At 43.2% G+C, this 22,883-nt stretch overlaps 1 long non-coding RNA gene, 3 other non-coding genes and 1 pseudogene across 4 annotated transcripts; 4 read left to right on the forward strand and 1 right to left on the reverse strand.

Annotated features, from left to right (window-relative positions):
• The window catches only part of LOC124027188, an 11,989-nt pseudogene extending 7,754 nt beyond the window's left edge, over positions 1-4,235 (reverse strand).
• Positions 4,236-6,456: 2,221 nt separating this feature from the next.
• Positions 6,457-6,544, forward strand: LOC124027191. The gene has a single exon (XR_006837373.1). It is a non-coding gene; the product is annotated as a small nucleolar RNA SNORD88 (small nucleolar RNA).
• Positions 6,545-6,688: 144 nt separating this feature from the next.
• Positions 6,689-6,776, forward strand: LOC124027190. The gene has a single exon (XR_006837372.1). It is a non-coding gene; the product is annotated as a small nucleolar RNA SNORD88 (small nucleolar RNA).
• A 78-nt stretch (positions 6,777-6,854) lies between these two features.
• On the forward strand, positions 6,855-7,465 carry LOC124027187. Its single transcript, XR_006837370.1, has 2 exons — positions 6,855-6,892; positions 7,110-7,465. It is a non-coding gene; the product is annotated as an uncharacterized LOC124027187 (long non-coding RNA).
• On the forward strand, positions 6,940-7,027 carry LOC124027189. The gene has a single exon (XR_006837371.1). It is a non-coding gene; the product is annotated as a small nucleolar RNA SNORD88 (small nucleolar RNA).
• Positions 7,466-22,883: the final 15,418 nt, after the last annotated feature.

Below are 22,883 nucleotides of genomic sequence, written 5' to 3' on the forward strand. Positions count from 1 at the left end.
AATACAACGACATACCTTTACACCACCCAGGTGGTCAGGTGAATACAACGACATACCTTTACACCACCCAGGTGGTCAGTTGAATACAACGACATACCTTTGCACCACCCAGGTGGTCAGTTGAATACAACGACATACCTTTACACCACCCAGGTGGTCAGTTGAATACAACGACATACCTTTACACCACCCAGGTGGTCAGTTGAATACAACGACATACCTTTACACCACCCAGGTGGTCAGTTGAATACAACGACATACCTTTACACCACCCAGGTGGTCAGTTGAATACAACGACATACCTTTACACCACCCAGGTGGTCAGGTGAATACAACGACATACCTTTACACCACCCAGGTGGTCAGTTGAATACAACGACATACCTTTACACCACCCAGGTGGTCAGTTGAATACAACGACATACCTTTACACCACCCAGGTGGTCAGGTGAATACAACGACATACCTTTACACCACCCAGGTGGTCAGTTGAATACAACGACATACCTTTACACCACCCAGGTGGTCAGTTGAATACAACGACATACCTTTACACCACCCAGGTGGTCAGTTGAATACAACGACATACCTTTACACCACCCAGGTGGTCAGTTGAATACAACGACATACCTTTACACCACCCAGGTGGTCAGTTGAATACAACGACATACCTTTACACCACCCAGGTGGTCAGTTGAATACAACGACATACCTTTACACCACCCAGGTGGTCAGTTGAATACAACGACATACCTTTACACCACCCAGGTGGTCAGTTGAATACAACGACATACCTTTACACCACCCAGGTGGTCAGGTGAATACAGCGACATACCTTTACACCACCCAGGTGGTCAGTTGAATACAACGACATACCTTTACACCACCCAGGTGGTCAGGTGAATACAGCGACATACCTTTACACCACCCAGGTGGTCAGTTGAATACAACGATGGAAATCCATGAAGACCAGTTTGGTTCAGAAAGTCTGAGATAATTATTTTTCTCCACAGTAAAGTTGATTCAAGAGATTGTTACATGTATTAATACAACTGGACAGATAAGAGGATACACTGTAAAGGCCTTGCTGTGAATTTGACAGTAACTTACAGGCAGCTCAGTCATAAGTACAATTCTGTGTTTCATATTGTAGTATACCTACTGTAATATAAATACGGTATCAAAGCAAGTACTCTTCAACTGTGAATGAATGAAATTCACTGAGGGGTGGGGTTTATATTCCACAGTATTTACAAGGGATTGGTGCAAGCAAGTTGGCTGCTGCAGTATGCAAAGTGTTTACACATATTTTGTGTTTTATATCACGTGCACATCTGGAGGCCTTAACAAAGGCTTCCAAACTGGCTGCAACCACAGAGCAAAACAGACCAAGGACATGGCAAAATGTAAGGTTTAATCTTTTACTGCAGTGGGCTAAATCAGGGTCACACATGGTAGTCTTAAACAAATCTACTTTGAAACAAAAGTATATACCTCACACACATGGTTATGGGCTTAAAAACAAGAAGAAACCTGTACCATGTCAGATATAGAGTTGTCACGCCTGACCTTAGAGAGCCTTTTTTATGTCTCTATTTTGGGTTGGTCAGGGTGGCCATTCTATGTTCTTTATTTCTTTGTTTCTGGCCGAGTGTGGTTCCCAGAGGCAGCTGTCTACAGTTGTCTCTGATTGTGGATAATACTTAGGCAGCCCTGTTCCCTCCTTCTGTGTGGGATCTTGTTCTTTGTTTGTGTGCAGGTAGTTTGCACAACGAAGCTGTTCGGTCGTTGTATTCTTTATTGTTTTGTCTTTTCTAATGTTTCACTTCGTTAATACATTATGTGGAACTCAAAGAACGCTGCGCCGTGGTCTCATCCTTCCGACGACACCCGTTGCAAAAGTTGAAATGTTTAAAGCGTAAATCACAGAAGACTGTAATATAACAAAACTGTTTGACATAAAAACACTTTTCATTGCTATTAAAAAATATTATCTTGAGAAATTAGCATATTATGAAAAATATTGTTAACATTCCACCCATAAGGTTAGAGGGGGCACTTTGGTCATTGACTGCAGGAGAGGGCTACAACTTGCTGCCACTCCAATCTGTGCCTTACACATTTTAAATTGATGAGGCACTTTAACCACATAGGAGTTAAATTGGTCCAGTATTCTCACTCACGGGTGCAACAAATATAGCATCTTACAAGGCACACCTCAAAATATGGTAATGAGCCAGAAACAACAATACCGTGCACCCACTAGTGGTCAAAAGGGTTTTGGTGCTCCAAAGATACGGTATGGTACTGTACTCTGTGGTTTGGATTTACAATACCATTAGAAATACAGCAATTATTTCCCTGCCCACAAATTTGTTGTTGCTGATAATACCCCCAAATTACCGTATAAATTACAGTTTTCCGTGTAGAATTGGACAAATGTGTTGCAAAAGCAAAGTCTAATTTCTACAGTGTACAGGGTAGATTGATAACTACCAGTAGGTGAGAGGGAGTTATTCTGGCGTGGTACAGTATCAGTATAATACAGTAAAACAGATACTCAGAGGCCTGGCATTTAAGGCCCTGAGTCTACCAGCAAGGATGGAATGCCCTCTCCCACAATTCCCAGCTTTGAAACTTGAGCCATCCCAAAATAAACAGGGGGTAAAGGTCACCCCACTGTCCCCGTCTCCCTACTCTCTCCCTCTCTGTGTCTCTGCTGATGGGCTTGTCTTCCCCTCTCGCCCTAGAGAAACATAAAAACATAGACACACATGCTATAGGCACACAACACACACACAAACTCACATGCTCCTAAATCTACAGACACACACTCAGACAGACAGTGCCAGTTCCAGCGACATAAGAGGTTTCTTAGCGCCCTCGGCCGCTAGCGGGCACGACCCCAAAAAATATAATTGTCGAAACTTACTATTGAGAGTAAGAATACACCATTTACAATTTCAAAATGCGGTTGTACATCAGCAGTTTTTCTGCTGCAGAGGCTTCTGGGAGGAGCTATAGGAGGACATCCTCCTACAATGAGACCGTCCTCCTATAGCTTCTCCCACCAGCCTCCACTGTTCTCTTGTTATGTCAGTCACTGATAGTCACTCAATTAGCCATGTCAGCTAACAATTTGTTTAATAGGTAGTTAGTTTAGCCAGCTATCTAAACACGCAGGGCACGTGTCCAGGGACCCTGAACTCCAGGGGGGCCCCATTGATTTTGTTAGTCATTCTCATTAAGATATCATATTAACATGGCATATGTCATTACAAAATGTGTAGATTTGCAGGAAATATGCTTCGAACGGCAAAGAAAATCTCCAAACGGCTAGTGGTGGCCCTGCGGACAGACTCACATGCTCAGTGACACAAAATATAAACTAGAGAGACAAACCAACATGATCCCAAACAGCTTACAATAAAACCTCTCTCAAGGCATTTTACAGAGAATGTAACAAATCCCACTCTGTCACAAGACTAATATTTCTCTGTCTGTTTTCCAGATATCTTTATCTCTCCCTCCCTCAGTGAGACCCACTATCAGATCCAGTAATTATTCTGTATCTGCCTCTATTCATGGGTTATCACATGATTCTCCTTCTTCAGTGAGGGCCTGTGATGAAAGTGTGGATTCTCTCTCTCTCACTCTCTCACTCTCTCTCTCGCTCTGTCTGTCTGTCTGTCTGTCTGTCTGTCTGTCTGTCTGTCTGTCTGTCTGTCTGTCTGTCTGTCTGTCTGTCTGTCTGTCTGTCTGTCTGTCTGTCTGTCTGTCTGTCTGTCTGTCTGTCTGTCTGTCTGTCTGTCTGTCTGTCTGTCTGCAGGAAGATGACACAACCCACAGGGTCTTTAGTACTCTCTCACAACAGATATATAATGAATAATTTCCTTCTTAACCTTTGACCCCTCTTCCTGTCCCCTTTTTCTAGTGAAGGACCCCAATCAGTACAGATAGTGATAAGAGCATACCAAATCAAGGTATTATTTGAATAATATCTCACTTACCGTCTACTGCCATAGATTTGACTTGATCATAGACCATGCAAAAAAATCTGAAACGCCTGTGTGCTGTCCAAGACAAACTATTAGAAATCTCTGGAGGAGTCCAACACTTTTGCAATAGCCTACCCCAAGAGAAAGCAGAAAGGGGACATCTTCTGAAACTTATTGAAATGCTCAAGCCTGGCACATACTCCCACTGCCAACTCTCTCACCCTCTGTCTACCCTCTCTTCCCCCACCACAGTACACATCACCCCCTCTGGCATACACTCTCTCTCCTCCCCCTGCCCCCCGTTTTGGCTGTCACACATAACTCAGTACATACACCCACGCCTAGAGGAAATATATAGCAACATATGAACGCATACTACAAAAATAGACTTGTACAGTGAACTATCAGTGTATCAGGTCTTAATGAAGTTTGAATTCAGCCAGAGAACTCTGAGGTTACAGTGAAATACATGGAAAAGTGTCTTACCTCTCACTCGTTCACTGCTGCTGGTGGCCTCACTGTTTTCACTTGCTCTTCTTTTCTGGGTTAAGTTTCTCACCACCCTCCTCTCTCTCTCCCCTTCTGTCTCTCCCTTTAGCCTGCTCAGTTTTTCCCCTAGTTCTCTCCTCTCTCTTCCACTCCTTTTACCGTGATTTTGCTCCCTCTTCTTCCCTTTCTTTGGCCCACTGTCAGTGTCAGAAGAGTTGGCTGTCTTTTTCCCCTCTCTCCTCCCTCACCCGCTTTCTCCGTTCCCTCTCTCTTCAAAACAGCTGCAGAAAACTAATTCTCTGGCTCTCTGTGCCACACCGCTGGACAGCACCCCTCCCACTTATTCTATCTTTCCCCCTCTCTCTCTCTCTTTCTCTCTCTCTCTCTCTCTCTCTCTCTCTCTCTCTCTCTCTCTCTCTCTCTCTCTCTCTCTCTCTCTCTCTCTCTCTCTCTCTCTCTCTCTCTCCATGGAGTGTTAATGAAGTGTGCAGTGTTTTTGGCTTTTAGTGTGTATGTGTGCCTGTGGTCTGGGGTAGCAACCTTTGACTAGGACTGTTACAGAGCACTGTGTATGTGTGCTATATACAGCCTAAGGTTTTGTCACATAACTGTATGTTGTTAAATACCACTCTACACAAGCCACAGAATCACATATTATATAGTCAAAGATAATAAGAACAAAATTCCACCCCCTCTACGTCCCCCTTGCCACTCCTCTATACATTCCCCAAGGGTGTTTGGGGGTCTGCCACAGATGGTGAGGACATCCAGTGTGTGAGTGTGGATGTGTGTGAGAGAGAGAGAGAGAGAGAGAGAGAGAGAGAGAGAGAGAGAGAGAGAGAGAGAGAGAGAGAGAGACAGAGAGAGAGAGAGAGAGAGAGAGAGAGAGAGAGAGAGAGAGAGAGAGAGAGAGAGAGAGAGAGAATGTGTGTTTCACTTTAAAGCTGGGGATCTCTGGAGATGAATAGGCGGCCATATTACCAACAGCAGTCACTCACATACCTTATGATCTCATGCCTAATGCTATGCTACACTTCTCTGTTCTGCCTTGCCAGGACTTGTCGTTTAAAAAATTAGACAGTTGAGCTGCTGACACAGTGACTCTGCAAGGCGTGGCATTCAAGCTCATGTTATTGTCAAACATTGGGCTGTCATTGAGGGGAAATACAGTATTATCAATCCACACATTATGGTTCCAAAAGTAGAACCACTCACACAAAGTTACCATTATACTGAAGTGTATTATACTGTGTATTATACTGAAGTGTATAATGGTAACTCTGGCAATAAAGTATCCTGATCACATGTTCTTTTTACCAATTAATCATGTATGCTTTGGCATGTATGGCCTCTCCAATGGTTATCTTATCCAAGACAAAAATGTTGCAAGTAGTTAACAAATTAAATATGCATATAATACACTTTAAATACATTTTATTTCATAGTTCGACTTCAAGTTGTTAATTCTAAACAAGGTGATTGTTTTTACTTACGGCGCCTACGATAGGCAGCAAAAAATGGGGTCCTATTCTTGTCTCGGAAATGACATTTAAACCGGCCATTTTGGTGAGTCAGCCTTTTCCTCACATAGACTGGAGGGTCAGAACGTGGCCTGGTGATTGTGAAGCTGGACATTTTCGTCTTATTTGAATTAAACGATATAGCTAGATAATTAATTTCCTCAGCAGTCAAGTTTTATTTAGTTAGACAGTAAACGAATTCCCTCGATGTGGCTATCTAACGTTAGCAGCTTGCTAGCAAAGTAGGCTAATTGTAGAGTATGCAGGAAGCTCGTGTTAGCTAAGTAGTTAGCTATAGCTACTTAAACGTTTGTATGAAACTTTCAATTTATAATTTCGAAATATTTCGTTTTGATTTAGCCTATACCCAAGAGGGTGCACCTTTCTATGGGCACTGCTTAGCTAGCAAGTTACCTGGGGCATTGCGGTGTCTGGCACGTTGTCTGAAACGTCTCCTATGATGTTTTGCACTGGGCTCTGAAATTATGTGGCGATAAAGTTCTCTCTGGCTCTGACAGGCCCGAGTCTGAGGATGTTCGCGTCTAATGTAGTTAGTATTGTCTGCTTGATTGTAAGTTGCAGATATTGTCCTTATGGGAGTCTTTTTCTATTGTCCAAAGGTTACGAGGCTGTCAGAACCCACAAGGTGAGCGGGTTTTCTTTCATATGTAACGTTACTTTGTTTTCCTATGATGTTTTGCACTGGGCTCTGAATTTCTGTGGCGAAAAAGTGCTCTCTGGCTCTGACAGGCCCGAGTCTGAGGATAATGTTAGTCTGAGTCTTGTAGATTTTTTAAAATATTCATAGATTATCATCGATTATTGTCCTAATGGAATTTATTTTCCCCAAATGTGACAGGGCTAAGTCGATACCAAACTTACAAGGTGAGTAAATACTAATGACTAGCAAATTGAATCCTTGTTTAAATGTCTTTCTCCTGTGATGTTTTGCACTGGGCTCTGAATATCTGTGGCGATAAGGTGCTCTCTGGCTCTGACAGGCTTGAGTCTGAGGAGACTGATGATAATTAATCACATAGGATCCTTGTAGGTTGTGATGTAATTATTTTCAGACATTTTTCTATCACTTTTTTTCATGCAGTTCTTGGACCTGTACAGAAGATGTGTGGTGACTGCAGTCTGTTATTAACATGGGATGAGTTCTTCAATGGATAATTTAGGGGCCTGTTTTGCACAAGAGGCACTATTTTACCTGTATTTCTCGCATTATCCAGCTGGTGTCACTTAAGTCCCTTTTTTTGTTTCAATCAAGCAGCTTCCCCAACATGACCAAGATTGTGAAACAATATCCCTTTTGCTAATAATTCTGTAGATGTGGGAAGAATTGTTAATACAAGGGCTGACTCATCAATGGAAATGTGCTGACCTAAGTGAGATTATTATTATTTTTTTCCTGATTGTTATGTAAGGCTGAAACATTAAAATATTTTAATCAGATACTCTGGGTCATGTCCTTTCTAACTTTACAGGTGAGATCCCCCAGGAGCTGTGTTTGCTGCAAATGGTCAATTTATTTGTAAATGTAATAAATGACCACTCAATTTTATTTCTGCATCTTTATTATAATTCTAATTTATTAATCTCTTAACATTTGACATTCATATATTTGTTTATATGAATGTGCATATGTAGATCACATTCTGTAAATTACTGCTCATACTTCTCATCAATTTAAAATATTCTCTTAAACAAAATGGTGCTTTCTATATAGCCAGATCCTTCCATCTCCTAAATGTGTAATTATACACCTCTTGACTCCTGCTATGAGATGGTGGTGAAAAACACTGCAAAACAAGTTTGTCACTGCCACATTTACCCAACACTAGTAAATGGTAAGGTTGTCATAGCAGCAGGAACAGGCATTCATACCATGTTGATATTCTAAGAGTAATGTGATAATGAACCCATTGCATAATGCAGTGACTGTAAACCAGCTGAACAGTACATAGTCTCTCACAGTGCAGCAGCTGTGTAGGGGGATTTCTGCGGGGAGTTGATGCCTGGAGGACATGCAGAACAGAGGTCTTCCATAGGGAATGGAGCGAGCGGTATAGAAAGCACTTCAGTTAAATAACATTTGGAAGACAGATTCTTTAGAACTTTAGGGTTAGATTTTTTGTATCATAATTGGGATGAGCATTATTTTCATCGTCCTTATTGCTATCACCAACCTCATTCCCCATCCTGAACTCTGCTCATGTAAGGCTGTATACAGAGGCAGCCCAGTTTTTCCCACTAATTTGTAATTTGACAAATCAGATGTTTTTTCAGATCTGTCAAACTGAGTTACTGAATTGTTCTGCCTGTGTAAACAGCTTAAGTGTGTAGCATGTGGGCATCAGGACAAGGATCTGAAGGCCTCACATTCCTCCAGATTGGCGTGAGATGGAAAGCACTCATGCATGTAACCTGCCAATACCCACCCGCTGCTGGGGGATGTGTTTTAGGACTCAAATGTGGTGTTTAGTAGTAAATGGAGATAATGGAAGAGCCCTTAATTTTAGTGATGGAGAAAAGAATGTCCAACTGATAACAGATTAAGTTGAAAGCACCCAATCCAACTAAATGCAAGGTGAAAATAGGTCAATAGTATAATTCCTGTGAAAATGACAAATCAGGGATATTTAACCTTTCCTTGCTCAGGGACCCCCTCCCAGGCAAACGGGCGACCCAGGAACCCCATTGCACATTTTTTTAACGTCTTCTCAACAGGTGATTGACAATGGAAAGGTGAAGTAATCAACATTTAAAAATAGATTTGGTAGATAATTTGCCATTATTTTGAACTCTCCACATAATTGGAAGAGGAAGTGTAAACTCTAACAGAGCCTATTACCTAGATAGGTCATTTAAACACTTTCGCTAAGAACAACTGTTTAGCTGGTTAAACAAAGTTTTGCTGTGTGTTGCCAAAAATGTATGTCCAAGTCCAGAAAGCTTTCCAGCAGCACTTGCCACACTGGAAACTTCTACACGTGTGCTGTTTCAAAGCCTATGTCAGACACTGGTGTAATTTGCTCTAGGAGTTGATTAATAAAGTTGATGTAATTATAAAGATATTCTCCTCCACTGTAGGTATGTAATTCAAAATGTTTATTCTGTTATTGATAGCGATATAAAAATCATGTTTTGCTTTGGGGGTTTTGCAGAACCCCTGGTTGAATAGCCCTGACATAAATTCATGTTTAAATGTGTAAATAAACAATGAAATATCAAATAAAATACTACTTTAATGATCCATAATGACTTGAAATGTACAAAATAGAACCAAATTTGATGTGAATAATTATATGCATCTTTTTCACAATACCATTTGTCTCGTGGCCATTTCAGGGCACAATAGCTACATCTTGATCTGCATAAAATAATGTGAATAATGACAATGTAGTGAATCTAACTTTGGCTTCCACACAGTGAGGTTTAAAGTGATACGTATAGTCACAGCTTTATACACAGACGCTGCCTCAAAGTGAGGAAGCTTGGATGGCAGAGTAATTCTTGCATAAAAATATATTTAGGGCTAGATTCAACCCAGAACGCGGAATATCCTCATTATAGCGCAATTGACATTGAGCGGTCATTTCCAATTGAGCCGACAAATGCAGTGTTTACTGTGAATGCAGTCTCTGGGAATGCGGGAACATTGTCTTTAAATGCCAAGCGTGCTATAACGCGGGTCTTCCACCCTCCGGATTGAATCTAGGCCTCAATGTCAATCTGAAGCATACATCAGTCAAACCATTTCAAAATATTATACCAAAACAAGAGGGCAAAGTAAATGTGGTGGTTTTATGACTAGACAAAAGCCTTGATATGTAAAGCATTTTGTACATCAAACTAAATAGATATTTTTTCTGTATTTTTGGAGGTAACAATATAGTTTTATATTTATATACATTTTAAATGGTTAGACACCATGGTGTCATAGTTTGACCTACAGTCATGAATCTCATAACAATTTTATAGGATTATATCGACTAACACTACTGGCAAAATTATGAAAATACATTGCCTAAAATGCAAAAGAGCGCCACCTCAGCCATGAAAGGCAGAACGGAGAACTGCACCTTATAACAGTAAGGACGATGATAGTAATGATAATAGTAACAATATTTCTCTTCATATCAATAGCAGTATTCCAGACCCATCTTAAGTAAAAAAATTGTTGTAAGAACAATTGTAGTATTAAAACAGAACATATCTCTCCTCCCACTCATTTGGGCCTCAGTTTATGTTCTCATGCTTCTGTAGAAAGAGTTTTTGGAAGGAGTGGGGGGATTGGGTGGGAAAGAGGAAGATTTGGCAGTTTGTTTCTCTTTCCCTCCCCTCTCCTTTTCAGTCTCAATCCCTTGCACAGAGAACTTTAGAACGGTTGAATAGCAGTTGCTTCGATGCTTCGAAAGTCTTTCGTATAAATGGAGTCAATCTTCAATGAGATACTGTTTATGTCACGTATTCCCTCCATCTCCGAAATCACAGTCCCTTTTAGTATCAGATACATCTTGGATCCAAACAAATATATTTAAGGTGTCCCATTAATTCTAACATAAACACAGAGTGTGTGTGTGTGTGTGTGTGTGTGTGTGTGTGTGTGTGTGTGTGTGTGTGTGTGTGTGTGTGTGTGTGTGTGTGTGTGTGTGTGTGTGTGTGTGTGTGTGTGGGAGAGAGAATGTGAATATGTGTGTACATTACATACATGAGCATTTGTAAGTGTGCATTTTTGTATGTGCCAGTATAGTGTATTGAGTGAGAGGGTGTACATGTCTGTGTGTTTATTTCTATGCTGTTGATCTGGGCACTTATTTTTGCTACAGATTTGTAATACAGCGACCAGTCTGTATATAATATGCCGTTATAAGACTTAAGATGATAAAGAAGCTATAGAGAAATAGAATGTGTTTACAGGTCCTTATTGAAGGGCCTTCAGTGAGCATGGAGCCGTCCCATTCGTGAGGTAAAAACATTCAACCAATCACACACAGTCATACTGACAGGTTTCCTCCAGTCACAGCCACAACAGTCAAGTGAGGATTTACCCATCAAGCTCTTTCCAACGGGACAAGTCATATTATTCAGTCCAACAGTTAGGGGCTCTGCTGATGACACACTGACCCCTACTAGAGGTACTCCACCTACGACATTACCCAAGACATGCATGTAGGCTGCCACCTTGTCTCATTCATGCCCATATTCTGAACCACAGAATATGGACATGAATATTCATCCCAATAACTCGCTCCAGCAATGACATTCACTCAGACAAAGAGCTCTTAACATTTCTATTCACTCACACAGGGTTTCATTGACTGTACTCCACTAACTGTAAGGGGAGTCTCAACTGAAACTGAACACATCTGAACAAACAGCCAGCTATGGAGCCAACAACAGTCAAGCTAGACAGCTACTGTACCTAATCCTTACCCTAGGGTAGAGAGGAGGAGCTAGACAGCTAACTAACCCTAGGGTGGAGAGGAGGAGCTAGACAGCTAACTAACCCTAGGGTAGAGAGGAGGAGCTAGACAGCTAACTAACCCTAAGGTGGAGAGGAGGAGCTACAGCTATCTAACCCTAGGGTAGAGAGGAAGAGCTACCTAACCTTAACCCTAGGGTAGAGAGGAGGAACTACAGCTACCAAACCCTAACCCTTGGGTAGAGAGGAGGAGCTACCTAAACCTAACCCTAGGGTAGAGAGGAGGAACTACAGCTACCTAACCCTTGGGTAGAGAGGAGGAACTACCTACCTAACCCTTGGGAAGAGAGGAGGAACTACAGCTACCTAACCCTTGGGTAGAGAGGAGGAACTACAGTTACCTAACCCTTGGGTAGAGAGGAGGAGCTACCTAACCCCAGGGTAGAGGAGGAGCTACCTAACCCTAGGGTAGAGAGGAGGAACTACCTAACCTTAACCCTTGGGTAGAGAGGAGGAGCTACCTAACCCTAACCCTTGGGTAGAGAGGAGGAGCTACCTAACCCTAGGGTAGAGAGGAGGAGCTAGCTAACCCTTGGGTAGAGAGGAGGAGCTACCTAACCCTAGGGTAGAGAGGAGGAGCTACCCAACCCTAGGGTAGTGAGGAGGAGCTACCTAACCCTAGGATAAAGAGGAGGGGCTACCTAACCCTAGGGTAGAGAGGAGGAGCTACCTAACCCTAGGGTAGAGAGGAGGAGCTACCTAACCCTAACCCTAGGGTAGAGGGGATGAGCTACCTAACTCTAGGGTAGAGAGGAGGAGCTACCTAACCCTAGGGTAGAGAGGAGGATCTACCTAACCCTTGGGTAGAGAGGAGGAGCTACCTAACCCTAGGGTAGAGAGGAGGAGCTACCTAACCCTAGGGTAAAGAGGAGGAGCTACCTAACCTTAGGGTAGAGAGGAGGAGCTACCTAACCCTAGGGTAAAGAGGAGGAGCTACCTAATCCTAGGGTAGAGAGGAGGAGCTACCTAACCCTAGGGTAGAGAGGAGGAGCTACCTAACTCTAGGGTAGAGAGGAGGAGCTACATAACCCTTGGGTAGAGAGGAGGAGCTACCTAACCCTAGGGTAGAGAGGAGGAGCTACCTAACCCTAGGGTAAAGAGGAGGAGCTACCTAACCTTAGGGTAGAGAGGAGGAGCTACCTAACCCTAGGGTAAAGAGGAGGGGCTACCTAACCCTAGGGTAGAGAGGAGAAGCTACCTAACCCTAGGGTAGAGAGGAGGAGCTACCTAACCCTAGGGTAGAGAGGAGGAACTATAACTACCCAGAGAAGACAGGTGGAGAAAGCTCTAACTAGTGTTAATAGTGAGGACAATCCTCATTCTCTCTTTCCCCAACAACACTAAGAACTGCTCAGATGAAAAAGCTAAACAACATTTGATTGTTTCTCTCAATATTTTGGGCAAAGTTTTGTCACTATTTTACTCCTATTGTTATTTGTTGCCTCAATCTACATTCAGTCATTCCATCCTCATAGTGTTTGTGTGTGTGTGTTGACAATAGAGTCAGTTCTTGTGTGTGTTACTGTATTTGTGTGCATGTGAGTGTATCTGTGTGAGTCAGCTACCAGGCCCTGAGTACCAGGCATTGGTCAGCCCTTGTTCCATCCCTCATTTCCCTTCTCTTTTCCTGATCGGTCCTCCCTCTAGGTGAAATCAGGTTCTCTGCTTTTGTTGTGTGAATCCATCATGGATAGCAGCAGTTGTGGCCTCTCTCTCTCTCCTGTTCCCTCACTGACTCCATCCCCCCTCCTTTCTCTTTCTGTTTGTCTTCTCAGCTCCGACTCCCATCATCCCTTCTTCCTCGTGGTGACAGAGCAGAAATGGGAAAAGGAGAGCTGGAGAGCCTTGGGAAAGAATAGAGAGACTAAAGTCATGTTTTTTTGTTTGTTTGAGCCAGTAATGGACACTTTAAAAAGAGTAAGAGCTGCCCCAGTGCCATACTATCTGAATAACACATTCATTCATTTTGAGCCTGATTTCAATTCAAGAGATGAGAGAGACAAGAGAGAGACAAGAGAGAGACAGGAGAGAGACAAGAGAGAGAGGACAGAGACAAGAGAGAGAGGACAGAGACAAGAGTGACAGATGAGATAGAGGACAGAGATAGGAGAGGGGAATAGGCAGAGGTTTACAACCTGGTATAGGATTTGTTTTATTTTTGTTTATTTTACAAGACAGGCCTATCTCTGTACTCTTATCCTCTCACCCATCCATCGCTCTTCCCCTTACCTGTCAGTCACTCTCTTCAGAGCACGGTCGATGTTCATGCGGTGCCCGACACGCGTCACCCCCAGGTCCAGATAGTCCTCCTTGGTGAGAGAAGGCAGGTGAGTGCCGTCGATCTCGTTGTCCAGGAAATGCTCCCTGTGCTCGCCCAGGTTCAGGTATCCCAGCCAATCAGCCACGTCGTATTTGGTCCAATAAGGCAGTGGCTTGGAGGCAAAGGGCTTGGAGGGGGATGGAGGAGGGAGGTGGGGGTAGCTCAGGCAGGGGGGAGCAGGGAGAGGGTGCAGGGGAGGGGATGAGCTACCAGATAAAAAGTGTGTGGGGGAGAGGGAGCGAGACACCAACAGGGAGGCGTTTGGGGGAGGAGGGCGCCAGAGGGGCGAAGAGTGGAGGGAGGGGGAGAAGTAGGGGTCCCCATTTGGTTAGCGGGTGAGGGCGGGGTCATAGAGCCGCGGGCTCGTAGAGGCTGCTGTAGAGGGGTGTGGTGGGGAGGAGGGGTAGGGAGGAGGGGCGGGGGGACCCAGTTTGGGCCTCTCTGAGGGGGAGATGAGGGGACTGGGGGCTCTCCTACGCTGGAGGTGGTGGGACTCTGCCTTCCTGGACTCTCTACTTGGAATGAACTGGAACTCCAGGGCTTTGGTGCGATACACAGGCCGGTGTTTAGGGGAGGTGGGATAAGGGGAGTAGGTGGGGGAGGACAGGGGGAGTGGGAGCTTGGAGGGGGCTGTACGGAAGCCACAGGGGGCTGGGGGACGGGGGACGGTTCCAGTTGGGGTACTGGGAGGAAGGTGTGGGGGACAGGGACAGGGCGGGCTGGGAGTGGTGGATAGGGGAGGGGGACAGGGAACGAACTGAGGGGGGGCTCAGGGCCGAGGCGGAGTCTTCTGAAAACCTAGGGGCAGAAAAGAAGGAATGACAATGACACCTACTGTACCTATGGTATATAGAGGGGCTCTTCATAACCCGTGACCCAACCTCACCACCACTATTCATAACACATTACCCAACCTCACCACCACTATTCATAACACATTACCCAACCTCACCACCACTATTCATAACACATTACCCAACCTCACCACCACTATTCATAACACATTACCCAACCTCACCACCACTATTCATAACACATTACCCAACCTCACCACCACTATTCATAACACATTACCCAACCTCACCACCCTATTCATAATGCATTACCCAACCTCACCACCACTATTCATAACACATTAGCCAACCTCACCACCACTATTCAAAACCTATTACCCAACCTCACCACCACTATTAATAACACATTACCCAACCTCACCACCACTATTAATAACACATTACCCAACCTCACCACCCTATTCATAATGCATTACCCAACCTCACCACCACTATTCATAACACATTAGCCAACCTCACCACCACTATTCAAAACCTATTACCCAACCTCACCACCACTATTAATAACACATTACCCAACCTCACCACCACTATTAATAACACATTACCCAACCTCACCACCCCTATTCATAACACATTACCCAACATCACCACCCCTATTCATAACACATTACCCAACCTCACCACCCCTATTCATAACACATTACCCAACCTCACCACCACTATTCATGACACATTACCCAACCTCACCACCACTATTCATAACACATTACCCAACCTCACCACCACTATTCATAACACATTACCCAATCTCACCACCCCTATTCATAACACATTACCCAACCTCACCACCACTATTCATACACATTACCCAATCTCACCACCCTATTCATAACACATTACCCAACCTCACCACCACTATTCATAACACATTACCTAACCTCACCACCACTATTCATAACACATTACCCAACCTCACCACCACTATTCACAACATATTACCCAACCTCACCACCACTATTCATAACACATTACCTAACCTCACCACCACTATTCATAACACATTACCCAACCTCACCACCACTATTCATAACACATTACCCAACCTCACCACCACTATTCATAACACATTACCCAACCACACCAATACTATTCATAACACATTGCTCAACCTCACCACCACTATTCATAACACATTACCTAACCTCACCACCACTATTCATAACACATTACCCAACCTCACCACCACTATTCATAACACATAACACATTACCCAACCTCACCACCACTATTCATAACACATTACCCGACCTCACCACCACTATTCATAACACATTACCCGACCTCACCACCACTATTCATAACACATTACCCAACCTCACCACCACTATTCATAACACATTACCCAACCACACCAATACTATTCATAACACATTGCCCAACCTCACCACCACTATTCATAACACATTACCCAACCTCACCACCACTATTCATAACACATAACACATTACCCAACCTCACCACCACTATTCATAACACATTACCCGACCTCACCACCACTATTCATAACACATAACACATTACCCAACCTCACCACCACTATTCATAACACATTACCCGACCTCACCACCACTATTCATAACACATTACCCAACCTCACCACCACTATTCATAACACATTACCCAACCTCACCACCACTATTCATAACACATTACCCAACCTCACCACCACTATTCATAACACATTACCCAACCTCACCACCACTATTCATAACACATTACCCAACCTCACCACCACTATTCATAACACATTACCCAACCTCACCACCACTATTCATAACACATTACCCAACCTCACCACCACTATTCATAACACATTACCCAACCTCACCACCACTATTCATAACACATTACCCAACCTCACCACCACTATTCATAACACATTACCCAACCTCACCACCACTATTCATAACACATTACCCAACCTCACCACCACTATTCATAACACATTACCCAACCTCACCACCACTATTCATAATGCATTACCCAACCTCACCACCACTATTCATAACACATTAGCCAACCTCACCACCACTATTCAAAACCTATTACCCAACCTCACCACCACTATTAATAACACATTACCCAACCTCACCACCACTATTAATAACACATTACCCAACCTCACCACCACTATTCATAATGCATTACCCAACCTCACCACCACTATTCATAACACATTAGCCAACCTCACCACCACTATTCAAAACCTATTACCCAACCTCACCACCACTATTAATAACACATTACCCAACCTCACCACCACTATTAATAACACATTACCCAACCTCACCACCCCTATTCATAACACATTACCCAACATCACCACCCCTATTCATAACACATTACCCAACCTCACCACCCCTATTCATAACACATTACCCAACCTCACCACCACTATTCATGACACATTACCCAACCTCACCACCACTATTCATAACACATTACCCAACCTCACCACCACTATTCATAACACATTACCCAATCTCACCACCCCTATTCATAACACATTACCCAACCTCACCACCACTATTCATGACACATTACCCAATCTCACCACCCCTATTCATAACACATTACCCAACCTCACCACCACTATTCATAACACATTACCTAACCTCACCACCACTATTCATAACACATTACCCAACCTCACCACCACTATTCACAACACATTACCCAACCTCACCACCACTATTCATAACACATTACCTAACCTCACCACCACTATTCATAACACATTACCCAACCTCACCACCACTATTCACAACACATTACCCAACCTCACCACCACTATTCATAACACATTACCTAACCTCACCACCACTATTCATAACACATTACCCAACCTCACCACCCTATTCATAACACATTACCCGACCTCACCACCACTATTCATAACACATAACACATTACCCAACCTCACCACCACTATTCATAACACATTACCCGACCTCACCACCACTATTCATAACACATTACCCAACCTCACCACCCTATTCATAACACATTACCCAACCTCACCACCACTATTCATAACACATAACACATTACCCAACCTCACCACCACTATTCATAACACATTACCCGACCTCACCACCACTATTCATAACACATTACCCAACCTCACCACCACTATTCATAACACATAACACATTACCCAACCTCACCACCACTATTCATAACACATTACCCGACCTCACCACCACTATTCATAACACATTACCCGACCTCACCACCACTATTCATAACACATTACCTAACCTCACCACCACTATTCATAACACATTACCCAACCTCACCACCACTATTCATAACACATAACACATTACCCAACCTCACCACCACTATTCATAACACATTACCCGACCTCACCACCACTATTCATAACACATTACCCAACCTCACCACCACTATTCATAACACATTACCCAACCTCACCACCACTATTCAAAACCATTTACCCAACCTCACCACCACTATTAATAACACATTACCCAACCACACCAATACTATTCATAACACATTGCCCAACCTCACTACCACTATTCATAACACATTACCTAACCTCACCACCACTATTCATAACACATTACCCAACCTCACCACCACTATTCATAACACATAACACATTACCCAACCTCACCACCACTATTCATAACACATTACCCGACCTCACCACCACTATTCATAACACATTACCCAACCTCACCACCACTATTCATAACACATTACCCAACCTCACCACCACTATTCATAACACATTACCCAACCTCACCACCACTATTCATAACACATTACCCAACCTCACCACCCCTATTCATAACACATTACCCAACTTCACCACCCCTATTCATAACACATTACCCAACCTCACCACCCCTATTCATAACACATTACCCAACCTCACCACCACTATTCATGACACATTACCCAACCTCACCACCACTATTCATAACACATTACCCAACCTCAACACCACTATTTATAACACCTTACCCAACCTCACCACCACTATTCACAACACATTACCCAACCTCACCACCACTATTCATAACACATTACCCAACCTCACCAACACTATTCATAACCCGCTACCAACCTCACCACCACTATTCATAACACATTACCCAACCTAACCACTACTATTCATAACACATTACCCATCTCACCACCCCTATTCATAACACATTACCCAACCTCACCACCACTATTCATAACACATTACCCAACCTCACCACCCCTATTCATAACACATTAACCAAACTCACCACCCCTATTCATAACACATTACCCAACCTCACCACCACTATTCATAACACATTACCCAACCTCACCACCACTATTCATAACACATTACCCAACCACACCACCACTATTCATAACACATTGCCCAACCTCACCACCCCTATTCATAAAACATTACTCAACCTCACCACCACTATTCATAACACATTACCCAACCTCAACACCCCTATTCATAACACATTACCCAACCTCACCACCACTATTCATAACACATTACCCAACCTCACCACCCCTATTCATAAAACATTACCCAACCTCACCACCACTATTCATAACACATTACCCAACCTCACCACCACTATTCATAACACATTACCCAACCTCACCACCACTATTCATAACACATTATCCAACCTCACCACCACTATTCATAACACATTACCCAACCTCACCACCACTATTCATAACACATTACCCAACCTCACCACCACTATTCACAACACATTACCCAACCTCACCACCACTATTCATAACACATTACCCAACCTCACCACCACTATTTATAACACCTTACCCAACCTCACCACCACTATTCATAACACATTACCCAACCTCACCACCACTATTCATAACATATTACCCAACCTAACCACTACTATTCATAACACATTAACCAAACTCACCACCCCTATTCATAACACATTACCCAACCTCACCACCACTATTCATAACACATTACCCAACCTCACCACCACTATTCATAACACATTACCCAACCACACCACCACTATTCATAACACATTGCCCAACCTCACCACCCCTATTCATAAAACATTACTCAACCTCACCACCACTATTCATAACACATTACCCAACCTCAACACCCCTATTCATAACACATTACCCAACCTCACCACCACTATTCATAACACATTACCCAACCTCACCACCCCTATTCATAAAACATTACCCAACCTCACCACCACTATTCATAACACATTACCCAACCTCACCACCACTATTCATAACACATTACCCAACCTCACCACCACTATTCACAACACATTAGCCAACCTCACCACCACTATTCACAACACATTACCCAACCTCACCACCACTATTCATAACACATTACCCAACCTCACCACCACTATTCATAACACATTACCCAACCTCACCACCACTATTCATAACACATTACCCAACCTCACCACCACTATTCATAACTCATTACCCAACCTCACCACCACTATTCACAACACATTACCCAACCTCACCACCACTATTCATAACACATTACCCAACCTCACCACCACTATTTATAACACCTTACCCAACCTCACCACCACTATTCATAACACATTACCCAACCTCACCACCACTATTCATAACACATTACCCAATCTCACCACCCCTATTCATAACACATTACCCAACCTCACCACCACTATTCATGACACATTACCCAATCTCACCACCCCTATTCATAACACATTACCCAACCTCACCACCACTATTCATAACACATTACCTAACCTCACCACCACTATTCATAACACATTACCCAACCTCACCACCACTATTCACAACACATTACCCAACCTCACCACCACTATTCATAACACATTACCTAACCTCACCACCACTATTCATAACACATTACCCAACCTCACCACCACTATTCATAACACATTACCCAACCTCACCACCACTATTCATAACACATTACCCAACCACACCAATACTATTCATAACACATTGCTCAACCTCACCACCACTATTCATAACACATTACCTAACCTCACCACCACTATTCATAACACATTACCCAACCTCACCACCACTATTCATAACACATTACCCAACCACACCAATACTATTCATAACACATTGCCCAACCTCACCACCACTATTCATAACACATTACCTAACCTCACCACCACTATTCATAACACATTACCCAACCTCACCACCACTATTCATAACACATAACACATTACCCAACCTCACCACCACTATTCATAACACATTACCCGACCTCACCACCACTATTCATAACACATTACCCAACCTCACCACCACTATTCATAACACATTACCCAACCTCACCACCACTATTCAAAACCCTTTACCCAACCTCACCACCACTATTAATAACACATTGCCCAACCTCACTACCACTATTCATAACACATTACCTAACCTCACCACCACTATTCATAACACATTACCCAACCTCACCACCACTATTCATAACACATAACACATTACCCAACCTCACCACCACTATTCATAACACATTACCCAACCTCACCACCACTATTCATAACACATTACCCAACCTCACCACCACTATTCATAACACATTACCCAACCTCACCACCACTATTCATAACACATTACCCAACCTCACCACCACTATTCATAACACATTACCCAACCTCACCACCACTATTCATAACACATTACCCAACTTCACCACCCCTATTCATAACACATTACCCAACCTCACCACCCCTATTCATAACACATTACCCAACCTCACCACCACTATTCATGACACATTACCCAACCTCACCACCACTATTCATAACACATTACCCAACCTCAACACCACTATTTATAACACATTACCCAACCTCACCACCACTATTCATAACACATTACCCAACCTCACCACCACTATTCATAACACATTACCCAACCTCAAACACTATTCATAACACATTACCAACCTCACCACCACTATTCATAACACATTACCCAACCTCACCACTACTATTCATAACACATTACCCATCTCACCACCCCTATTCATAACACTTACCCAACCTCACCACTATTCATAACACATTACCCAACCTCACCACCCTATTCATAACACATTAACCAACCTCACCACCCTATTCATAACACATTACCCAACCTCACCACCACTATTCATAACACATTACCCAACCTCACCACCACTATTCATAACACATTACCCAACCACACCACCACTATTCATAACACATTACCCAACCTCACCACCCTATTCATAAAACATTACTCAACCTCACCACCACTATTCATAACACATTACCCAACCTCAACACCCCTATTCATAACACATTACCCAACCTCACCACCACTATTCATAACACATTACCCAACCTCACCACCCCTATTCATAAAACATTACCCAACCTCACCACCACTATTCATAACACATTACCCAACCTCACCACCACTATTCATAACACATTACCCAACCTCACCACCACTATTCATAACACATTACCCAACCTCACCACCACTATTCATAACACATTACCCAACCTCACCACCACTATTCATAACACATTACCCAACCTCACCACCACTATTCATAACTCATTACCCAACCTCACCACCACTATTCACAACACATTACCCAACCTCACCACCACTATTCATAACACATTACCCAACCTCACCACCACTATTTATAACACCTTACCCAACCTCACCACCACTATTCATAACACATTACCCAACCTCACCACCACTATTCATAACACATTACCCAACCTCACCACCACTATTCATAACACATTACCCAATCTCACCACCACTATTAATAACACATTACCCAACCTCACCACCCCTATTCATAACACATTACCCAACCTCACCACCACTATTCATAACACATTACCCAACCTCACCACCACTATTAATAACACATTACCCAACCTCACCACCACTATTCATAACACATAACACATTACCCAACCTCACCACCACTATTCATAACACATTACCCAACCTCACCACCACTATTCATAACAAATTACCCAACCTCACCACCACTATTCATAACACATTACCCAATCTCACCACCACTATTAATAACACATTACCCAACCTCACCACCACTATTCATAACACATTACCCAACCTCACCACCACTATTAATAACACATTACCCAACCTCACCAC

The sequence above is a fragment of the Oncorhynchus gorbuscha genome, unplaced genomic scaffold (genome assembly GCF_021184085.1).
Source record: "Oncorhynchus gorbuscha isolate QuinsamMale2020 ecotype Even-year unplaced genomic scaffold, OgorEven_v1.0 Un_scaffold_2981, whole genome shotgun sequence".
NCBI lineage: Eukaryota > Metazoa > Chordata > Actinopteri > Salmoniformes > Salmonidae > Oncorhynchus > Oncorhynchus gorbuscha.